Raw genomic sequence first — 13308 nt, forward strand, 5'->3', positions numbered from 1 at the left:
CAGACCGCACAACTGGGAAAGAGAGAGATGGGGTTGCTTTGCTATGTTTCTGAGAGGTGGTGTTGTCAGCTCGCACATTCACTTGGAGATTTTCCAACTTCATGCATGGGCTGCAGACAGTGCAAATAATGGAAATGGAATCATAATACAGCCTTAGGTGCTTCTTCAGTAACACCTGCCACAGACTAGACACTGAAAGTCTAAAAGTGAAGGGTTCTGTAAGTAACTGAGCACAGTGTAGGTGCCTCTGGGCACCCCTAAAGGTGTGTACATCTTTAAACTACAGTTTTATAGGTAAAATGAGGTGTTTCCGGTTGAGTATGGCTTCAAAAGAGGATAAAGACAAATGTACAGTGAAAAATGTGGCATCCCTTCATGGAAACTACTTAGTATGGAGCTTGAGTAAAACATTGTCACTCAATCAATCAATTAAAATACTCTGTATTTCGGTTTTTGTAAAACCATATAAGAGATGCATCATTCAAATATAATATCAAACATTTACAATTAATCAATTGATAAAACCGTCCATTAAAACGATCAGGTTAATACAATCTCAAAGAGAAAAATAAAGTAATAAAATTACATAATTTACAAGCCATAGTGTAAATCTCCTTATACCATAAAAGGTTTAGCACTATTACAGCGTCACGTCATATCACAGCGCCTTGCTGTACAGAATGAGTAGCGGTGTAGTTCTCTACACCACCATACGTGCTTTCGTCATCAACGTAATGACACGCACGTCTTTGGCTGTCCCGGAGCTTCCCGCGTTAAGCACCTTTAGAAAACAACACCGGTCTGAACTACGGGTACCATTTTGATGAGACGTTCGTGAGACGATGATCATACGTTCCTGGGAGGACATTTTACTTCAGTGCCGGCGCCGAGACGGGGGTCGGATGTTCCTGGCTCGGTCATGACTCCGTGGTGACTCCAGGATCAGCGACGCTCGGGTTCTTAGCAGCACAAGAGAAGGACATGCCTGATTGACCCCCATGATCCCTGCCCAGCAGCCAGCCCGCAAGTTGACCTGGTAAGCGCCATTTTCTATCCTTTGTGATAGATGGGCCCTGCTTCCTTGCTTTACTCATCTTGCATACCGATTTTAGTTGTTTGCTTGTTTAATTTCCTCTGTTTGAGTGATTTTATAATCTGATTACAGTGTATTATTGATGCGCTCTGCTTGATTTTTATTCAGATTGGAATTCATCATTTATGCGCTCTGCTTGATTCATTTTGTACTGAGACTCATCATTTATGTGCTCTGCTTGATTCTTTTTGCATCCCGTTATTCATCGGGAGACTCGCGGTCTGACCTACTCTGCCCTCTCTCCCACTCCTCTAAGGTGCTGGGCCTGCGTATCCCTGGCTTGACCGGGGCCATGCTGCGCACCGCAGTGGAGAGGGACTGAGAGTCCATACCCTGTCCAGCTGAACCCCAAACCTTGGCCTCCGCCCTCTGGCTACCCAAGGCGCTCCACTGCACCCCCACCAAGCAGCATCAACCATGGAGGCAGACGTCACGGCTCAATCCGGCAACACCGAAGACGACATGGAATGGCACACTAAGGCAAAGAGAGGACGTTACTCTTGCCCGAACTCACCAGAAAAAGCAGCAAACCTTGTCCGCGCACCCCCCACAAGCAATGCAATTCCAACCACAAACCGCTATCTGGTTCTACAAAGTACCCAGGACAATGGCGCCCACCCTCAGGACCACAAGGCACCTGAACCCGGGACCTCTTCAGGTCCCACAAAGCGACTACGGATCCCTCCCATCATCCTGAAGAACTTAGCCACCCACAAGGTCCTCGTGGAGCTACTGGAGGAACACAGCACCTCCACCTTCACAATCAAGCCCCGGCAGGACCATGCCAAGATCATGCTCACCACATCAGAGGACTACAGGAGTGTGACCAGCATGCTTACAGAACAGAAAATGGAGTACCATACCTTTTCATTGACCGCTGCAAAAGCCCAGCGCTTTGTAATACGGGGGCTCCCAGCAAACGCATCCCTTGGGCACATCACTCAGGACTTATCAGAACTTGGACTTCCATTCAAAAATATAACGCAGATTGCCTCTTCAGCAGACAAGAACAAGAAATTTTCCCTCTATGTTGTAACCCTGTTGGCAAGCCAGGATGGGAAGCCAGCAGACCTCTCAGCAGTCACACGGCTCTGCAGTTGCACCGTCACCACAGAAGCACCTAGAGGGAAACGGTGACCGGTCAGGTGCTACAACTGCCAGCGCTTGGGGCACACCTCTGCTTTCTGCCACCCGAAGCCAAAGTGCGTATGCTGTGGAGGCGAGCACACCTCTAACCAATGCACAAGGAACCGAGAAACCGAACCAGCAATATGTGCTAACTGCACAGGACCCCACCCAGCAAGCTATCGCGGCTGTCCCTACCTGCAGAAGGCAAAGAATGATGGACCGCGCAAACCCACCCAACCACAAAAGACTTCCGTACACTCAACTGCAACAGACCAGGGACAAAGGAAGACTTACAAACCCGCAGTGGCACACAGGATCCCAACTGGCAATCCAACCAACAGCCATAGCAACGCGCGCGTGGATGGAAGAACATACGCAGAAGCAACAGTACCCAAACAGGTTAGCCCACCACCAACAACTGCCCCAGCACCATCCTGTGAAATGGGCTCAGCCATCAACTGGCAGGAACTCTTCACGAAGATTGCGAAAACAGTTGCAGACCTGAACATCCTTCTATCCTGTGGTGACAATGGTGGCGAATCTCATCGCCGGGCTTTTCCATGGTGAAAAAAACACCCACAATGGCAGCAAAATCTAAAGGAAACTCCCTCTTCTTGATGTGAAATGCTAACAGCATTCAGAAGAAAACTGCAGAACTCCTGCACCTGATGGAAACCATGGATGTGAGTATAGCGCTTATCTCCGAGACCCATCTCCAAGGAAGCCAGAAGCTCAACTTAGCAAACTACAGGGTGTACCGCACAGATCACACCACCGGAGCCAAGGGCGGAGGAACAGCGGTGATTGTCAGCACAAAAGTGAAGCACCACGAGATCTCACTACCACCAGTGGGGAGTATTGAAGCAACTGGCATATAGATCCAGACATCTGCAGGCCCTCTACGGCTGATTGCCGCCTACTCACCCCCAGGCAAGCTAAGCCCAAAGGACTTGGATGCTTTAATGGACCCCCGCATCCCAACATTAATTGGCGGAGACCTAAATGCCAAGCACCAGTTTTGGAACTCTCGCACGGTAAACAGCAAAGGACACGCTCTACTTGCCACCTCAAAGAAGGAGGACTTTGTAGTGGCTGGCCCAACTCCACCAACACACTATTCAGGCTCTGCACTGCACAAACCGGTGTACTGGACATCGTCGTCATGAAGAATCTCTCCCAGTCTATGGAGCTGGAAACCGTAACAGCGCTGACGTCCGACCACAACACAGTGTTGATCACAGTTGGAGACATGCTTGAAGATCAGCAACAGGGCACCAGGCACAACTACAAGAAGACAGACTGGAGCCTATACAAGAGAAGCCTGGAGGAGACACTGGTCCCTGGCCCCCTACGCTGCATTGAAGACATTGACCAGGAGGTTCACCACTTCACAGCTGCAGTCCACACTGCCATCAAGCGCAGCATTCCCGAGCAGAAATTCCAATGCTGCTCTATCTACGACCTCCCGAAGGGCATCAAGCAATCGATAGCTGACAAGAACAGAGCCCAGAGAGAGTGGCAAAGGAATCGCACCCCTGACCTGCTGAAGAAGTACAATGAGCTGACAAGACCGCTGAAGATGCAAATAAGCCAGCACAGAGGTGAAAAGTGGGAAGCAGCTACAGCTAACTTGAAGGACTCGGACAACTCTCTCTGGAGAATGACCAGACGCTTGACTGGGAAGAAAGAACCAAACCCACCGATACAAGGGAAGACTCACTTGGCATGCAGCAACAGGGACAAGGCTGAGGTCTTCGCTGACACGTTGGAGGCATTCTTCAGGCCTAACCAGGCAAGCAAACTGGCAGCAGAAGTCGAGCAAAAGGTCGCTAAGCACCACCGGGAGCACCCACCAGAAACAGAAGCTGGATTTATTGAGGAATGCTCAACGGGCGAGTTATTGGCCCTGGTAAAGACACTCAAAAACGGCAAGGCACCAGGAAAGGACAGAGTAGCCAAACAAGCCATCAAGATGCTCCCAAATGCCGCAGTGGATCACCTTGCTGAGATATTCAATGCGTGTATGCAGCATTTCCCTAACGCCTGGAAAGAAGCAAGAGTCATCATATTCCCCAAGGCTGGGAAACCACTACGAGATCCAGCAAATTACCGTCCCATAAGTCTGCTATCTGGCCTATCAAAGCTCTTCGAAAAAGTTATCCTTGCCCGTCTCGTGGACTTTGACAAGCGAAAACCTCCTCGCCAAAGAACAGTTTGGGTTCCGGAAAGACCACTCAACCAATCACCAACTCCTCAGAGTTGTGGACATTATGAGCCATGGATTCAACATCAACAAGTCTACTGGAGTAGTCTTTCTGGATGTAGCCAAAGCATTCGACCAAGTATGGCATGAGGGACTGCTTTACCAACTTATCAAGCTCAAGTTTCCAAGCTACCTGGTTAAACTGCTGTCTAGCTATTTGTCAAAACGGACCTTTCACGTGGCGGTACGAGAAGAATGCTCAACGTCACGTCCAATCCTTGCTGGAGTGCCTCAGGGATCAATCCTAGGACCATTCCTCTTTAATATTTTCACAAACTACATCCCCACGGACCTAAAGAAGACTGATCTTGCTCTTTACGCCGATGATGTTGCAGTCCTCTCCCAATCCTTCAGCGAAAAGGAAGTGGCTAAGAACCTTGAGACATCACTCAGCAGACTCTCCGAATGGTACAGCGACTGGCAGATCACCCTAAACACAAGAAAAACCACAGCAACATTATTCACCAGGAAGCTGAACTGGAAACACCCACAGATCCTCCTCAATGGGGAAGAGATCAAATGGGAAAACAGCAGCTCCTACCTGGGGGTGACTCTGGACTCTAAACTCACATGGAGAAACCACATAGAGAAGACCTGCCAGAAAGCAGCAACAAAACTGGCTGCATTATACCCACTCCTGAAGACCAAGTCGATGCCCATGCAGAGCAAGGTGCGAGTAATCACCGCAATAATTCGACCAACTATGACGTACGCTTCACCAGTTTGGAGTGGCTGCCGCCCACAGCATCGGAAAGACCTACAGAGACTACAGAGCAGGGCCTTACGGATTGCAGCAGGTGCTCCTATCTTCACAAGAACAGCAGACCTCCACAGAGACCTAGGCGTTGAGATGTTGGACGACCATCTCCGCAAACTACAAAGGATTGGATCAAAAAGAAAACCCACTGATCAGGAAGCTTGCAGACATTTCTGCAAACCCATTTAACCGCTACTCGCGGCCCATCGAAGCGCTAACCTTGTGAAACTGAAACAGCAGCACAGCATCCAAAAAAACAAAAAAACAAACAAACAAACAAACAAATCACTCCCTGAGGGTAAACCGCCCCGGCAGGTACCCAAAACTCATCACTGTCAGAAGGCAACCGCCGCGGCAGCCATCAAAAGCTCATCAGCGTCAGAAGACATTTGACAGACGAAAACAAGACTCTGCGACAAAACTTGCTGACACTCCTGCAAACCCGATTGACCGCAACCCACGGTCTATCACAGCGCTGACCATGTGATCCAAACTCAACTGTGACAGAGCGTCACACATCAATAAGACAACCTAAACAGCAACTAAAAAAAACTCAAAATGAATATGGAGTAATGAGGCTATCGCCTCGGTATCCAAAAACTCACCACTATCAGAAGGCATCTGACAGACGAAAACAAGACACACAGACAGAAACTACGGGTATCATCCTGATCCCGAGGAGACCGGAGAAGGTGTACAGGCGGGCGCTCTCCCTTGATGAAATAAGATCTTTCATTTTATATGATGGGGCCGCAATTCTGAGCACAACGTGCTTGGACGGAGATCTCCACTCCTGCCAAAAATAACATGCTGATCACCATCAGCTACCCGCTGGGGAACTTACTCTCGCCTCCCTCCCCTTTTGTCTTCACAGGGTTTGACTATAGGGTTATGCTCCTCTCGGGACCAGAATAGTTGCGCAATTCTCGCAGCTAATGTAATTATACCTCATAGCGAGTTATATGCACTTAATTATATGTATGTGAATCGCGCTGAGTTTTTTGTATAATGGCAGCAAACTATCACAGATTAATATTGATAGTGCAAATGACTCACTGCGCCACCGGCAGCACGCAGTAGTTTTCTGCCACTGTCTTTGTACCACCGACTATCACAAAATTTAGCTGATAGTCCACGTGAGTCATTGCACCACCAGACTCCCCAGCAACTCACATTATAGCAATGCCACTATTATGCTTTACAAATTGAACATGCATGAACACAATATTGACACATGCATGTTGAAGTGCTGAAATTTGTATGAATGTTGTCACATGTATGCGTGACACTGAGTGCCCTGAATCACCACGTTCAAAGGACAATAGACAAGTAATAAACTTCCTTGAGATAACTTAACAAACATCTACTGTGTTTCTGTTGTCTGTCCTTTTTCATTTTTCCTTACAGGTATTGTCTAGCAGTGGACCCGTAAGTACGGCCAGTCCACAGCATACCATAGATGGGGTGCTGAAAAATGAACACAGGCATAATTTTTACCACTTTCACTTTTTAATCACCATTTCACTTAATTATGGTCCCGAAGAAAGCCTTTTCAATTTTTTACAAGGCTGAAACATGTTGACCAGAAGGATAATAAAGACCAATCACTAGTTTTCATACATTATCCACATCTCTGTTTTTAACATACCCTGGGCCGCTGGGAATAAATAACTATCAGTACGAATCCCCAGAGGTATTTTTAATTCACACTACTTCATCACACACCCAAAGAAAATCCCGCTCCGCTGTAACCAGGCGTCGTAGCACAGCTGGGTAGCGTTCGCTACTCAGCTGAGAACCCGATGATGAAGCAGGACACCAACTAGGTTGGTGTGTGAGGTTTCTTCTAACAAACCCTAGTTGTGCCTGGCACTACAAGCACTATATAGCCATCTATCCTTGGTTTGTCTAAGTTGATTGTGAGATATATATACCTTGGGATGGGGACAGTCCCACGTAACAGTCCTTGTTCTCTTGTTTGTTCTTCGTTCTGTTAAATAAAACTCTTTGTGTTGTAAAAAAGAGCTAGTTAATGTGCTGTGTGCATGAGATATAAAAAGATTAGACAGCTTATATGAGCTAAACCTTTTTTTTAGGTCCTTCACACTTATGCCAGGACAAGATCCTGCAGGACCGTGCCACAAGTCCTCTAAGCCCATACCCTCAAGACTAACTCATATACTTACCCCCAATGAAACTAACTGAGCATGGGTGACTAAGTATTTCCTTTAGTCCTCTACAATATGAGGACAGCTTGGGGGTAGCTCAGAGCCTTCTACAAATCATTAGAGGTCGTATTTCAATTTGCTCTGCAATTGATTTCATCCCAGTATCTAGTTTCAGGAGAATCAAAAGGGTACTTGCAGGGAGACTCATTAAGGACCTTAAAAAGCGATTTTCCTCATGTTCCAGATCTTTTGTCTTTTTATATCCCCAGATCTCTGCACCATAGTGGGCTACACCCAGGGCTTGACTAGAGTTCATCTGGAGTTCTGCAGAAACAAGTTTGCTAAGAGACCGCTTATGTAACTTCAATAAGCCCCCTACGTAGTGACATAGTTTTAATTTGCGTTTTGTAACATTGTGTCCCCAATCCATGTTCTCATCAAGAGTCATCCCCAAAAATTCAAATAAGTGTACCCTTTCAAGTGGAATACCATCCAGTGCACGATTTGGGCGCGTGGTTTGACCGCGACTAAACACCATATATTTTGTTTTATTGATGTTTTTTCCAGTCCTGTGTGTGATCAAAATCTATTCAACTCATCCAAGGTTTTTTGGATCCCCATTGGCGATTTGGCTAAAAGCAGAGCATTGTCAGCAAACATAAGAGCAGGAACCCTCATACTTTATGTGAGAGTGTTGTAGTATCTGTGGTTGGCGAGGTGTGATGCTGGACTTTAGCTATGAGCTTAAGAATTGTTTTGGTCCCTTTTTGGCTGTAGTAACTTTAGGAGTGCAGTTTGTGAATAGCAATTGGCTTACTCTTTTATGTGTGAGTGCATATCCTGCCACAGGCTCCTTCTTGCTCCTCCCACAAACCTTCCCATTTAGTAGTAGGTATGCTCATTATCTAGCCACTCCCCCATTTACTACCAGGCAGTAAATATACTAATGTGAGGATCTCCCCTTAGAAAGAATAGGAGAGGTGGAAATTTACACTTGTAAATTTTTTGAGATGGTCAAAATGGCCGATTAGCAAGAGCTCCTGGGCCAGGGATCTCAATAATTGTGAAAAATTCAGAAAGACCAAATCCACGAGAAAATAGTAATCAAGAATTAAGAAAAGCCTACTACAGCGACAAAGAGCAATGAGAAGAACAAAGCAGCAACAAGGAAACTAGCCTCCCACTGGCTCACCGAGGGTGAAGCCACTTTGGGAAGGGGCTGAAATGATACCGGGAATACAGGACGCAAGGCATCGCTTACTCGTGGGTCGACCCACACTCGCATAACAGAGCCCGGTGTGTCCTAAATTGCCCGGGGCACCATTTTTTCCCGCATCTCTATGCCTCAAGTGCGACTTACAGGAAGAGTGAAGCGCTGTGAAACAGACGCCCGCATACAGTGGCAGCTTGCTGAGATTCCAAGGAAACCCCTGGCAGTTGTGGTGGGTGGAGTTGAAGGTATTGTGTTGAACACAGAACAGGGTGTACAGCATGATCATGATGGAATGGTGAGGGTGTTTACTTTGTGCCGATCTACACTGGGAGACCAGAGGAGAGCGCGGAAGGGCATAGGAGATACTCATTTGCAGCGGGAGCAGAGCAAAAAGGGAGATTAACACTAAATAGAGGCGGAGGCTCCCTGCTCCAATATGATATGGGATAGTTGACTCTCTGACATTAAAGGTGAGAGATTCAGGTAACAAGTTGATGTTTTCTTTCTGGCCAGTACACTTACATGACACCCTGACTTCCAAAATGTCTGAAGCATAAATAATGGTGAAAGAAAGAGGACTGTCCACTGGAAGATCACACACTAATGAGGGGCAACCATCTCTGAGTGGTGATCTTAAGCCTGCATCTTGCAACAAAAATGTCGAGAAGACTGAACTCTCTCACCCTACCAAGACAGTGCGTCTACCTGAGGTGGTCATATTACAATAGGCAAACTAACTACGCAACTGCTTGCTTAAAAAAACTCTTAAGATACTAATTTGAGGAGAAGTCATAGCCCTACCAAAACAGAATCAACTCCACAATTACTCGCTATTCTAACAGAGTGGAACAAACATTAGCCTGCAGTCTACATAGTTGCGCAGAATCTCCAACTAGTCGCTCCCACAAACAGCCCTCGCAGACCAAGCACTTCACAGAGTCTTCAACTAGACCAGTCTAGAAACGGCCCGCATATGTTCAGAGGAGCAACTACCTAACAACAGGAAGTGGGTCAGTGCCAAAGAAACATCCCACAGACAGAGCAGGTGACTGAAACTAAAACACATACAGATCACGAAAATTCGCAAACATTCACACAGAATGACAATGGAATCTGTTGGTGCCCTACACATAAACGTACCGTAAACCAAATTAATGGCAACCTGTGCCTACTCGGGGAGGATATAGAATGGGTCAAGAAGAAAGTCATCACACTCCATCTCACCTTAGAGAAGATGTATATGCCCATTACCAAGTACACAGACTCCCCTTCCAGCAGAAAACGTATTTATAACAGTACAGGCACAACTCCCTGTGACAACAAACTTCACCGACCGAGAACAACAAATAATCACCTCTCAGAAAAAGCGATGGGCACTCTGCTAGTTCACTATCAAGACACACAGAAAACCTCCTCCCGACACAGCATCCAACATTCTAATCGTCAAGATATCCAATCACAAAAAACGAAGAGACAGCCCTCTATAAGGCAATCACAACACCCTAATCCCGATAGCAACAAATACAATGACAACCGCAGTAACCCCCAAAACAATCACAACCCAGAAATGCATGCTGCACAACTGCAGATGGGCGACAAAACATGCAACTGACATAGCAGTGGTGATCTTAGCGCATGAGCTAGACATTCTCTTTCTAACTGAAACCTGGCTCAACCCAACGTCCGCCCCAATAATGGACCTTCTCATTCCCTTGATTTTTATATCCTACGCCTAGGCTGCACATTGAAGTGGGGGGAGGGGGCTTGGTATAATCTACAGAAACTCCCTAAATGTACTCTCTTTGGAAGATACATCATCGTTTGAAATCATGGGAGTTGAAATCAAGATGGGAAATAAACTGTTAGCGAAAATACTCCTTTTATAGCAGCCACCGGGCGACAACACAATCTCCCTGGAAAAACTTATGGAAACAATCACAATCAATGCTACTTTACTCTCCAAAGCAATATTATTAGGGAATTTCAACCCGCACTGGAACAATGTCAAAAAACCCATAGTTGCTGCACTCACTAACCTGCACCAGGACCTCACCGTGATTAAAGCATTCAAAGGACCAACCTATAACAAAAGTGCCACACTTGACATCATCGCTAAACTGTGATCAGTAAACATGCTAGACATCAACGCCAACAGATAGGTCAGACCACCATCAAATTCCTTTCCAACTATCCATACAAGAAACTAAAATCAATGAGCAAAAGAGAAGGGAAAAAACCTGGGTGCAGGATTTCATAAGCATAATCAGACCAGAATTGGCTGATCTGTGCCAGATCGCCTTGGCATCCCGAACTGACCACACATCGGTTCAAGATCTTACACATCTCTATTACAGCAGTATGACTGACCTAATTCAAACGGTTGCTCCATTGCGACTAAAATGGCAAAAGGAAAAACAGTCCGTATCTTGGTACAACAAATACAAACAAGGAAAGAAGACAACTGAGACAACTGAAATGACAATGAAGCAAGGACGCAAACATCACCCATCTCGAACAGGTAAGAAGGCACAGACTCTCACATAAAAAAGCGATCCTGAAAGCCAAAATAACAGCGATCAGATCTCAACTAGATGGAGCAAAGAATTGGCCCTGAAAACTCTTTGATGTAATTAAGCAACAATCAGGAAAGCGTGCAGAGCCCCCAACTGCAAACATCTAGACGACATCTGCACACCTTCTCTACTTTCTTAAACGAAAAAATTGCAACCATAAACTAATCTATTCCCATCCAAGTGAGTGCCCAACCTAGGGATTCAACTGACCCCTCTATTACAACCCACAACAAGAATACCGATCAACACACACTAAGTCACACACACAGAGGCACACACACAGAGCCTCCTGGAGCAGTTTCAGACCTCTGTCGGAGGGGGAAATCCAGAAAACCAGTCAAGGAAACCTACCACACATTTTAATGATCTCATTCCCTCACACCTACTTAAAGAAATCCATCTATCTGTTACTCCTTTATAGGCAAAATTAGCTAACGCATCTTTCTAACAAGGATCCCTACCAGAATGCATGAAGATGGGCCACTTGGGACGCCCTCGTTCACTACTGCACTTAGAATAACAACACTGCCTCCACACGGCTCCTTGAGTGAGATGCAATGAAACCGGTAATTTGAGGGCATGGTATACAACCTGTAGTAGGTGCTAGGGCCACGGTTGCCCGTGAACTGGACCGGGTGGAGAGGGCTTTTTCAGGGTTAGTGTGTGCAGCTTGTGTATCTGAGGGGGGCACCGCACACATGCCGAGGCACGGGACCGTCATGTCCGCCTGCTTGAATCACTCCATTGCCTGGATTGTAAAGCGTAACATGCTAGAACTCATGCCAAGGGGGACAAGCTAGGCTGCCTCCAACTGTGGTTCCTGAAATACGAGCATGCGGCTACACCAGTTATAGCAATCTGTACTGGCCCTGCATCAGCTGCCTACTCCCAGATTGATATTCACTAGAAGTTCTGCACCCATTATCAGGCATTGTATGCTTCATCTCGGACTCCGTGCCCTACTGAAATAGAAGACTTTCTCTCCACAGTAACCTTTTCGCATGTCTCGGCAGACCACAATCAGCTTCTTTGTGGTCCAGTCACAGAACAGGAGATCCGTTGAGCTGTACGGAGCTCTCTGGGGTTAAATGGACTACCCCATTGAGTTCAACAAAATGTATTCGGATCTGTTCGTCCCCAAACTGCATTCAGACTGCCCTTGGGAAACAGTGGTGGCAGACTCTCATAGCATAAAGTGGGAAGCCAACACGTTGGGCATCAATGTGCATTATTCCCCCAAGAAGTTAATCAAGGGCAACCTCATAAGAGCAGTGTCCACCTTGCATCCCCAAATTACATTTTGGTGCTTCCTCACTCTCACGGTGCAGGGTAGGGTTGCCTTATCCAAAATGGTGATGCTGCTTAGACTAATTGTTTCACGAACCTGCCTGTTCTTGTCCCACGGCGGAAGTTCTGCATGCTGGATGGCATGTTGGGGAGACTTACTCTGGAATAATGGCAGGTGTAGAGTTGCTCTGGCCTTTCTTCAATTGCCCACAGCCGCAGGAGGCCTTGGGGCCCGGAACTTTGAACATGATTATTTAGCGTCACAGGTCCAGTGGCCAGCCTGATGGTTGGCAGAGTTTAATCTGGCTGAGATCTTGCCCTTAGAGGGCGGGGAGGCACGTTACAGGCTGTGGGAACTGTTCTTACCTCAATCCAGTAGTCTTTTCCACGTGGCCTATGACAGTTACCATGGAGCCTCAAGGGATGCGCCAGGCATCCTGCCATAAGCACAGGCCATCCCACTGAGGGCTCGCCCTGGCTTTCGAGCATCAGGAGGCAAGAGGGCCTGGCAGTTTGGCAATCACTGAGAGTGGGCTCCTTGGATTACCTGTATCAGGATCATGCTTTGGTCCTGTTTGACATACTTTCAGAGCACACCGCTGTAGGAAGCTGGCTTTTTATGTAGTGTCCCAATGTAGGGGTACACCATGCAAAGAGTCCAGACAACCCTTATTGGTTTACAGGGGCTTTATTAATCCCAAGTGCTCTATTTGTGGTAGTGTCGTCGAGCAGCTTATGCTTGTCAAATGGGTGTGTGTTTGTTGCACACCCAGAGTCAATAAATGGTATACGCACTCAAGAAGACACTTTAGACCAATTTATAAAA

The 13308-nt window shown here is 46.8% G+C and overlaps 1 protein-coding gene across 3 annotated transcripts in view; it reads right to left on the reverse strand.

Annotated features, from left to right (window-relative positions):
* Positions 1-13308, reverse strand: part of IDNK (IDNK gluconokinase) — a 152804-nt gene that overhangs the window by 74211 nt on the left and 65285 nt on the right. The window lies entirely within an intron of this gene.

Source organism: Triturus cristatus, chromosome 2_1 (genome assembly GCF_964204655.1).
Source record: "Triturus cristatus chromosome 2_1, aTriCri1.1, whole genome shotgun sequence".
In the NCBI taxonomy this organism is placed as follows: Eukaryota; Metazoa; Chordata; class Amphibia; order Caudata; family Salamandridae; genus Triturus; species Triturus cristatus.